This window comes from Medicago sativa, chromosome 1, assembly GCF_051527215.1.
Source record: "Medicago sativa cultivar Bolivia chromosome 1, Bolivia_mono, whole genome shotgun sequence".
In the NCBI taxonomy this organism is placed as follows: Eukaryota; Viridiplantae; Streptophyta; class Magnoliopsida; order Fabales; family Fabaceae; genus Medicago; species Medicago sativa.
Genome location: NC_140749.1, coordinates 8336541 through 8346880, shown reverse-complemented (window position 1 = coordinate 8346880; position 10340 = coordinate 8336541). Strand labels below are relative to the sequence as shown.

Here is a 10340-nt window from a genome sequence, read left to right as displayed (position 1 = left end):
CCCTTCAAAAACTTCTTGAAGCATATAAAGGAGAGATCATTTGTTTTGACAAACAATATGATTCTTTCTTTGAAGTCCAACATAATATTTCTTTGCATCTAGTTCAATATCTCTTGTAACCGATGACTTTAAATATTCTTGTTTATCCATGAAATAATCCTTTATGATTTCTGGAAATATTCTGGTTTATGTTCATGATCATTATGAACTCCATTCATATGAACATTATGAACTCTATTCATATGAATATTTTGAACTTTGAACTTCTTATCCTTAGAAGCTTTGGAAGTGTGATACTTTGAGGAGGTTTTGAGAATCTTCTTAACTTGTATGCATATTTCCTTTTATCTTGTTTACCCATGGAGGATCTTCAAATCATATAGCACAAAACTCAATGTGAGTTTTGTCACATAACTTCAAGCACATTCTTGTGTAGCTTGTGATGTAAGTTCTTCCATCATGATTCAAGTTCTTCCATCATGATTCTTGAGCTATGAATCTTCATGGAGATATGATCTTGTTGTTTCAACTGATGATATACTCATTCTTTCATTGTTGAGTAGATATGATGCACTTATCAACGTGGGTGGCTTCTAGCTTATCCACTTATGTGATTCCTGTTCTTTTAACAAAAACTCAAGTGCAAACATCAGTAGATCACCATTCATAAAACTTATCATTTATTCCACGAGGTTTGTTATCATTAAAACATTCATCAAAAAGATTTTTGCTTCAACACACACAAGTAATAAAAATTGGAATGTAGTGTTGGGCTGGTGGTTCACTCACAAAAAGATAATTTTGAGCATAATCCGGAAGTTGATTATAGAAGGTATGTAGGAAATCATTTACACCCTCATAATGAAGATCATGCTCTTTGATTTTGCTACATATGCAAGCTTCTGCACTGGTTATGTAGTTAGGAGTACTTGTGAGTTTCTTGCACTCGTGACATCCCGCAGTAAAGGCAGAATCAAAAAGCACTTTTAGCAAATAAACTCCTATTTCTGAAGGACTTACTTTCTTTGTGCAAATAAACTCAATGTAATCTTGTGGTTGGATATCATATACTAAACCTGGATCAAGAGCTTTTCTAGGATTAATAGGTCCAGCACCATGATCATAAGGAGTTGAAAATTCAGCAGAAGAAACAACTCCGAGAGGTTTTATAATATTATCATGAACATAAGTTGTTGTCATGATAAAAGATTTTATAGCAGCTGGACTCCATTCGGGATGCTTAGCTTTGATCATTGCCGCAATTCCACTTACATGAGGACATGACATTGAAGTTCCGGAAAACATGTTAAACTTCACTCTAGCACTTTCGGACTCAAGCTTGCATTTACAGGTTGGAAAAGCCTCTTGATAATTATCACACCAAACTATTGATTGTGTCTCTGAACCTTTGTAGATCTTCCTACAAATTGAATAATATTTTCCCCTTTTCTTCTCTAATACCTGTTCTGCAATTTCAGCAGTATTGCCGTCTATTTTTTTTATCACCAAACTATCAAATTCAATTGCCCCTGCAACTTCTGCTTTGCCTCCATAAACCAATCTCTTAATTTTTGAGATATTAATGGCACCAAAGCACATTAGACAAGGTTCACAAGAAGCATAGATTCCACAGTCGGTAAGGTAAATTTGATCCAGCTTTTGACAAGCCTCTCTTATAGCAGTAATCTCAGCATGAGCAGTGGGATCTTTGTTTCTTAAAACCATGTTATGACAGCTTACAACTACTTCATCATTTCGAACAATGATTGCACCAAATGGGCGTCCATCACCACATTCAACACCTTTATATGCTTCTTCAACAGCTTTTGTTATGAACTTTTGGTCTCTATCCTCTACAGCGTAAGATTTGTGGCAAAACCTGAACTGAACCCCATCTACATGCAATTCCTTGAGTCCAATGTGACTTCTGTGATGCGGCGGTTTTGCTGCTGGTCGATGTGGCGGATTGGACATGGGTCGGAGCTCATTCTTCTCAACATAAGTACTCAAGTTCTGCAGTTTGAGTCGAGCCAGAACGCTGCTTCGGTCTGGTGGTTTCTTCAAACTATTGACTTCAGCCATTAAAGAGTTAATCTTTTCAGTATCTTCAATTATAACTGGAGTCTCTTTAATAATTGGAGGTGCTTCTTGAATGGCCTTTTCATCCACATTAGATAACAATTTATATGATAGTTCCTCCTGTTCAGATGTAACATGAGAACAACTATGAGACACAATAATATCATTTATACTAACACCCCTAGAGAAAACATTAACAGTTTCGTTCGGAGTAGCAATAACTGGTCCAGTGTTCATCAGAACTCCATCATGTAAGTTTTCCACCTTCTCAAGTATACCAGAAGCATTAATCAACCCACTTGCATATTTTGGTAACATGGTGGTCGTGTGATCTTTATCGGAGGATTCCATCAAGGGTACTGATGCCAAGCGATGATCATTAAGTATCAAGTTTTCTTGATCTGTACGTTTGAAATGCTCTTGTTCCTCTCTTTTGTCATCCACTTCAGCCAGACCACAGTCACTAGCCTCATGATGCAAATCTACACCAACATGCTTCCCATTATTTTGCAAAGAACAACAGATTACATGGTTCTCGGTTTGATGAGCAGATGATTCATTTTGTGTTGTCTCCATTGATAACAAGTCTGCTGAATTATGAAAATCCACTTCATTAATGAACTGATCCGCCTCTTCAATTATACCAACTGACACTAACATAGAGTCTCCAGCATCCCTGTTCTTCCGTAACCATTCAAACTTGCTAGGTCCTTCCCATCCACCATAATCACAAATTGTTAACTTTTCTGTTGCTGCCTCTTTCTCTTCAAACAAAATTCCAGGATTTGCCTCTGTTAAATTCTTCACCTTGACATATTCATCAGTGGCCGAATGTTCTTCGACTGCTTCTACGAACACAACACTTTCGTCTGACATCGGAAGCACTTCGGAAACATCGATCTCCTCTTTCAACGTCGTAAGAATTCTTAGAATATATGTAATCAAAACAGTATGTCTAGCAATATCTTTAATCAGCTTACGTGAGTTACCTGATATTCTGGAAGCATGTCTCAAAAGGTCGGACAAGGAGTAATCTTTGTTGTAACAAAACGGGCAACGATATATCGAATCTGAGATTTCAATTTTGTAGTAATCATCCTTCAATTTTGTGTAATATCTACGCTCATAGTATTCCAAATCAGATTCATAGGTATGTTTTGATTTTCTTCGGTACATAACGATAGTAGGGATGTTATTACAAACCCTAATAACCGGAATTGGTTCTCCTCCTTTGTTCGGATTGTCTCTGTTGTTGTTGTTGTTGGCGTTGTTGTAAACCTTAGCTGTCCACGCCGCCATCTGATCTAACAGAGCTTTGATGTCTGTGGTAAGAGTCGCGGTTAAGCCGGCAAACTCTTCCCTCGTCATTAGTTGATCTCCCATGGCTGATCCGTTAGGAAAAGAACAGGAGAAACCTGCTCTGATACCAACTGATGCAGTACGGAAGCGTAGGGTTAGGAAGCGCTAAACCTAGATAGAAAAGAACAAGTTTGCAAGCGACAAACTTGTGAAAATAGGGTTGCAAGCGACAAACCTATCAAAATAAGGGTTCCGGAATCCACCAGAAATTGAGAGAAAATCTCGAATAATTTTATTGAATCAAAAAGTGTGCTTCTTAGGCTACATAAGTTCTACTTATATAGTGAAAGAAATAACAAACATGTGGGCCAAAATAAAATAAAACGTAATAATAATAGAGAGTTCTAGAAAATTACTAAGATTTGGCTAAATAATAAATACTACTAAATTACTAATAAAACCCTCCTACATCATCTTGAGACACTTAGGCCTTCACTGTTTTCATGAACTCTCAAGTCCTTGGACTTGGTCAACTCCTTGGTTCTCAAAGCCGCTTGAACTTCTTCCAAGGTAACAGTGCCTTCTTTGCCACAGAGCATGGTATCTTTGAACGATTCATAAGAATTCGGTAGAGCACACAACAAGAGTATAGCTTTATCTTCATCCTCAAGTTGCACCTCAATATTCTCCAAGTCATCAAGGATTTTGTTGAACTCCGTAAGTTGCTCCATGATGGCCTTTGACTTCACCATCTTGAATGAGTAGAGTTGTTGCTTTAGGAATTGCCGATGAGCCAAAGACTTTGTCATATACAAAGATTCCAACGTTGCCCACATTGATGCCGCGGTTGGTTCCTTTGCTACTTCTCTCAAAACTTTATCCCCGAGGCACAAGACAATGGCACTCCTGGCCTTGTCCACCATCTCGGTCTTCTCCGCTCGTGACATGGTGACCGGTAACGAACCTTCACCCTTCAAAGCTTTCTCACACTTCTGCTGTATTAACACCGCTTCCATCTTTACCTTCCATAACCCAAAATCGTTATCGCCGGTAAACTTCTCAATATCTCACTTCGAACCCATGGTACTTGATTATCCTTTGACCCTTGCCCCACGGTGGGCGCCAATTGTTGCGAATTCGATGAGAAAACACACCAATAACAATCTTGATGTTTGGAGCAAGGGATAATCAAGTTGTTATTGGTGTGAGTTTTTCATCGAATTCGCAACATACATGATGACATCCTGTCATTACGTAATATTAGGGACTTATTGTGACATTTTGATAGAGTTCTCATGCAATTTATACTGTTCTGGAGTGCAAAAAGCTTAAAATTTGAAGTCTGTTCGAAGGAAATCGCGCCACGCCAATTTCAAGCCGTGCTGCGATTTTTGAAGCAAAATTACACACTTCCTGTAAAGAGGAAATCGCGGCACGCCATTATACAAGGCGCGGCGCGATTTTGATGGGTCAGGCCCATGACTTCTATAAATACTGCACTCAATCTGAAGAACAGGGGTTACGATTTTGGAGAGCAAAGTGCGATTTTGAGACATCAGAGACGGCTAGAAGGGCGATTTCTTCATCCTTTTACCAATTCATGTATGTTTTAATTATTTCATTGATTATGCTATTTGTAAACTCGATTATGAGTAGCTAAATCTCTCAGAGATTAGGTCAGAGATGAATCTATGTAACCCTAATTGATACATGTTGCTGTGAAACTCTATTACTTATTAATGATATTCTAGTTTTCATTCAATTCAATTGTTCTTAATGCTTTTTATATCCTGATCAAATATAAACATGATTTTGTGAGAACGAATGACTACTGACCATAGCTTTCGACTTAGACCTAATTGAATTGTTCTAATAAACATGGTTAGTCTAGGAATGGATAATCGTTTGTTAGTGATATTAGGTTAACGTGCTTAAACCTTTGATGATTACTAGACCACCTAAGGAATTAGGGGCTGTAGTTTAAAAAGAGGGTCCTAACTCAAGGGATTGATTAGGGCTAATTTGTTAACTATCGTGAAACTAGAGAATCATTAGTAATAATAGGTGCAGTAACCAATTAGGGGAAACATAGAGGATTCGACAGACCTGATCTCATCTCTCTCTCCATATTTTCTTAATCAACTTTATTTCTTTTATTTGATTTCATAAAATCAAACCAAACCTACTGCCTAGTGGCAAACCAAAAATAACTTTTATACATCCTAATTATATAACGTAATTGAATTATTGAAGTTAAAAACAGTCCTCGTGGGATCGATATTTTTACTACTTCGATAGTTATTGGTACACTTGCCAATCGTCTATCAAGTTTTTGGCGCCGTTGTCTGGGACTGTTGAATTATTTCAACAAGGCAATTACGTTATAATTTAGGGTTTTTGCAATTTAATTTTCTGTTTTCAATTTTTATTTTTCTGTTTTCATATTCACTTAATTACTTTGCGTTGTGCAGTGCTACTAAGGTATTTTGCTGTTTATGCGAGGTAAACAGAGCTCAGACGACTTAGAGTACGATCCGAAAATTGAAAGGACTGCTAGAGCACTTCGGAAAGCTGTCCGATCGCAAAGGTTAGCTCAGTCCGTTCCACCGGGTGTTCGAGAACAAATACCGGAGCCACTCTCAACTGAATCTGAAACGATCTCTTCTCCTAAATCTGCAACTATGGAAGGAGAAGGAGTTGTACCACCAAGACCTAAGCTAGGAGACTACAGGTTAGCCACTCATCGCGGTCAACTGACCCACACTTTTCAACCAGCTAACCCCGTAGCTTTCGACATCAAGACAACTGTCCTCAACGGTTTGAGGGACAAGCAATTTGATGGGACTAAAGCTATGAGTCCTCATGAACACTTGAGCCGCTTTGCTGAAACTTGTGAGTTTTGTGTACAACCAGCCACCGTGACTGAAGCACAAAAGAAGCTAAGGCTGTTTCCTTTCACTTTGACGGGAAGAGTGAAAGATTGGCTGCTAACAATACCAAACGGGACTGTCCAAACATGGGAAGAGTTAGAGCTGAAGTTCTTGGAGAAATATTTTCCTATGTCTAAATATTGGGAAAAGAAGATGGAGATCTCTAACTTCAAGCAAGGAGAAGGTGAATCATTGTATGATGCTTGGGAGCGATTCAATTTGCTTCTTAAGAGGTGCCCTAATCATGAGTTCACCGAGAAACAATACCTCCAAATCTTCACTGAAGGGGTAACACCAAACACTAGAATGTTCTTAGATGCTTCCGCGGGAGGTAGTCTCAAGAGCAAAACTGATCATGAAGTTCAAGCTCTAATTGAAAACATGGCTGGCAATGAGTATCGTGATCAAGCTAAAAAGAAAGAAAGAGGAGTGTTTGGGGTAAGTGAGCAAACTGCTATCCTTGCTAACCAAGCAGCTATGAACAAACAAATCGAAGCTCTAACTAAGGAGTTTCAAGGCTTCACTTTGGCTCATAAGCAACAACAAGTGGCTGCAATCAAATGTGACCTATGTGGTGAAGAACATCCCAACGGTGAATGTGTTTCGGAAGGATCAAGTGAAGAAGCTAACTTCATGGGAGGTTATCAAAGGCAGAATCAATACTACAATTCAGGCATTAATAAGCATCCAAATCTAAGCTACTCAAATAACAATGCTTTGAACTCTCAGATGCTCACTCCTCCTCAACAACAACAAAGGAAGCCATCAGCTCTTGAGGAAACTATGATGAACTTCATGAAGATGACTCAAGGCAACTTTGAAGAGATGAAGAAAAGTCAAGAAGCTGAAAGAAAGAACAATGAAGCTTCTAGGAAGATGCTTGAAACTCAACTGGGGCAATTAGCTAAGCAATTGGCTGAACAAAGTAAAGGCGGATTCTCAGGTAACACTAAAGACAACCCTAACAATGAGTCTTGTAATGCTATTGAATTGAGGAGCAAAAAGGTTTTGACACCTTTAGTTCCAAAAGCTCCAAAGAAGGTTGATGATGTAATTGAGGTGGAGGAGGATGATGTAGTTGAAAAAAATGATGAGGGTGTAGTTGAAAAAGAAAATGATCATGGAGTAGTTGAAAACGAAAGGAAGAAAAAAATAGAGGGAGAAAAAAGTGAGAAGTTAATTGATGAAGATTCAATCTTGAGGAAGTCGAAGAGTCAAATTTTGAAAGATGGAGACAAACCACAGATTGTTCCATCATATGTGAAGCTTCCATACCCTCACCTTTCAAAGAAGAAAGAAAAGGATGAAGGCCAATTCAAGAAGTTCATGCAACTTTTCTCACAACTTCAGGTTAATATTCCTTTCGGCGAAGCTCTTGATCAAATGCCGTTATATGCTAAGTTCATGAAAGACTTGTTGACTAAACGAAGGAAGCCTAAGGATGATGAGAATATTGCACTTTCTGAAAATTGTAGTGCTATTCTTCAAAAGAAGCTGCCACCTAAGCTGAAGGATCCTGGTGCTTTTACTATCCCTTGTTCAATTGGACCGGTAGACATTGGAAGAGCTTTATGTGACTTGGGAGCAAGTATAAATCTGATGCCTCTTTCAATGATGAAGAAGCTTAAGTGTGGGGAACCAAAACCAACAAGAATGACCATTACTTTAGCTGATCGGTCAATCTCTTATCCTTTCGGTATACTTGAAGATGTGCTAGTCAAGGTTAATGACTTGGTATTTCCGGCAGATTTTGTGATCTTAGATATGGCTGAAGATGAGGATATGCCACTCATTCTAGGAAGACCTTTCCTTGCAACTGGTCGTGCTTTGATTGACATTGAGAAAGGAGAGCTAATGTTGAGATTCCATAAGGAGCAAGTAGTGTTTAATATATTTGAGGCCATGAAGCACAAAGATGAAAATCCCAAGTGTTACCGGATTGACATTGTTGAAGAAATAGTTAAAGATGACTCTTGTGAACATCAACCAACACACCCTCTTGAACGTGCAATTGTGAATTCTATAGAAAAAGGTGAAGATGATGAAGATCTTGAAGTAAGTGATTGTGTGAAGCAACTAGTAGCAAGCAAGCAAGAGTTGGGTCCGGTAAAAATAGAAGAATTAATGGGTAAGCACTCTATGGATGCTCCTATTTTGAGTGGAGAAGGAGAGAAAAATCCAGAATTAAAAGAACTCCCTTCTCACTTGAAATATGTTTTTCTCACTAAGGATGCCTCTAAACCAGTAATTATCAGCAATACCTTGACACCTTTGGAAGAAGAAAAATTAATGAGGGTGTTAAGAGACAATCAAGGAGCTTTGGGGTGGAACATTTCTGATTTGAAGGGTATTAGTCCAGCTTATTGCATGCATAAAATACACATGGAGGCTGAATACAAACCGGTGGTTCAACCTCAAAGGAGACTTAACCCAACAATGAAGGAAGTGGTAAAGAAAGAGGTGCTGAAGTTACTAGATGCAGGTATGATCTACCCTATCTCAGATAGCTCATGGGTAAGTCCAGTTCATGTGGTACCCAAGAAAGGAGGAATGACGGTGGTAGCAAATGAAAAAAATGAATTGATACCTACCCGCACCGTCACTGGTTGGAGAATGTGTATAGACTACCGGAGGTTGAATACCGCAACAAGAAAGGACCACTTTCCATTACCATTCATGGATCAAATGATTGAGAGATTGGCTGGCCAAGCCTTCTATTGCTTCTTGGATGGGTATTCAGGGTATAATCAAATTGCAGTAGCTCCGGAGGATCAAGAAAAGACTGCCTTCACTTGTCCATTTGGAGTGTTTGCTTATCGAAGGATGCCCTTTGGGCTGTGTAATGCGCCGGCAACCTTTCAAAGGTGCATGCTTTCCATCTTCTCTGATATGATAGAGAAGAACATTGAGGTATTTATGGACGACTTTTCTGTTTTTGGTAAGTCTTTTGATCAATGCTTGTTCCATTTAAATGCTGTACTTAAAAGATGCACTGAAACTAACCTTGTTTTGAATTGGGAAAAATGTCATTTTATGGTAACTGAAGGTATAGTTTTGGGACATAAAATAAGTGCTAAAGGCATTGAGGTGGACCAAGCCAAGATAGAGGTTATAGAGAAACTTCCTCCACATGTCAACGTTAAAGGAGTGAGGAGTTTCTTGGGGCATGCCGGTTTCTATCGGCGGTTCATAAAAGACTTTTCTAAAATTTCCAAACCCCTCTGTAACCTCTTGGTCAAAGAAAACGAGTTTAATTTTGATTCTGAATGTCTAAATGCTTTTTCTTTGATTAAAAACAAGTTGGTAACTGCACCAATAATCATTGCACCCGATTGGGATTTACCTTTTGAACTTATGTGTGATGCAAGTGATTATGCTGTTGGTGCAGTCCTAGGCCAACGCAAGAACAAATTTTTTCATGCAATTTACTATGCAAGCAAGGTTTTAAATGAAAATCAAGTTAACTATTCCACAACTGAAAAGGAATTGCTTGCGGTAATCTTTGCATTGGAAAAATTTCGTTCTTATCTAATAGGCTCCAAAGTCATTGTTTTTACAGATCATGCAGCTCTAAAATATCTCTTAACTAAAGGGGATTCAAAGCCTCGACTGTTGAGGTGGATCCTATTATTGCAAGAATTTGATCTTGAAATTCGTGACAAGAAGGGAGTCGAGAACGTGGTAGCTGACCACCTCTCAAGGCTGGAGAATGATGAGGTAACAAAGAAGGAGAAGGCCATCAAGGCCGAGTTCCCCGATGAACAGCTGTTTGCTATTGGAGAAAGACCTTGGTTTGCTGACATGGCAAACTTTAAGGCCGGCAACATAGTTCCTGATGATCTGACCTACCCTCAGAGGAAAAAGTTCTTCAAAGATGCAAACCACTACTTGTGGGATGACCCGTATCTGTTTAAGGTAGGTACTGACGGTTTGATTAGACGTTGTGTTGCAGGTGAGGAAGCACATAGTATCATGTGGCACTGCCATAGCTCAGCTTATGGAGGCCACCACAGTGGAGAGAGAACAGCTGCA

The 10340-nt window shown here is 38.9% G+C and overlaps 1 pseudogene; it reads right to left on the bottom strand.

Annotated features, from left to right (window-relative positions):
* Nucleotides 1–732: 732 nt before the first annotated feature.
* Nucleotides 733–3462, bottom strand: LOC146952307 (uncharacterized; annotated as a pseudogene).
* Nucleotides 3463–10340: the final 6878 nt, after the last annotated feature.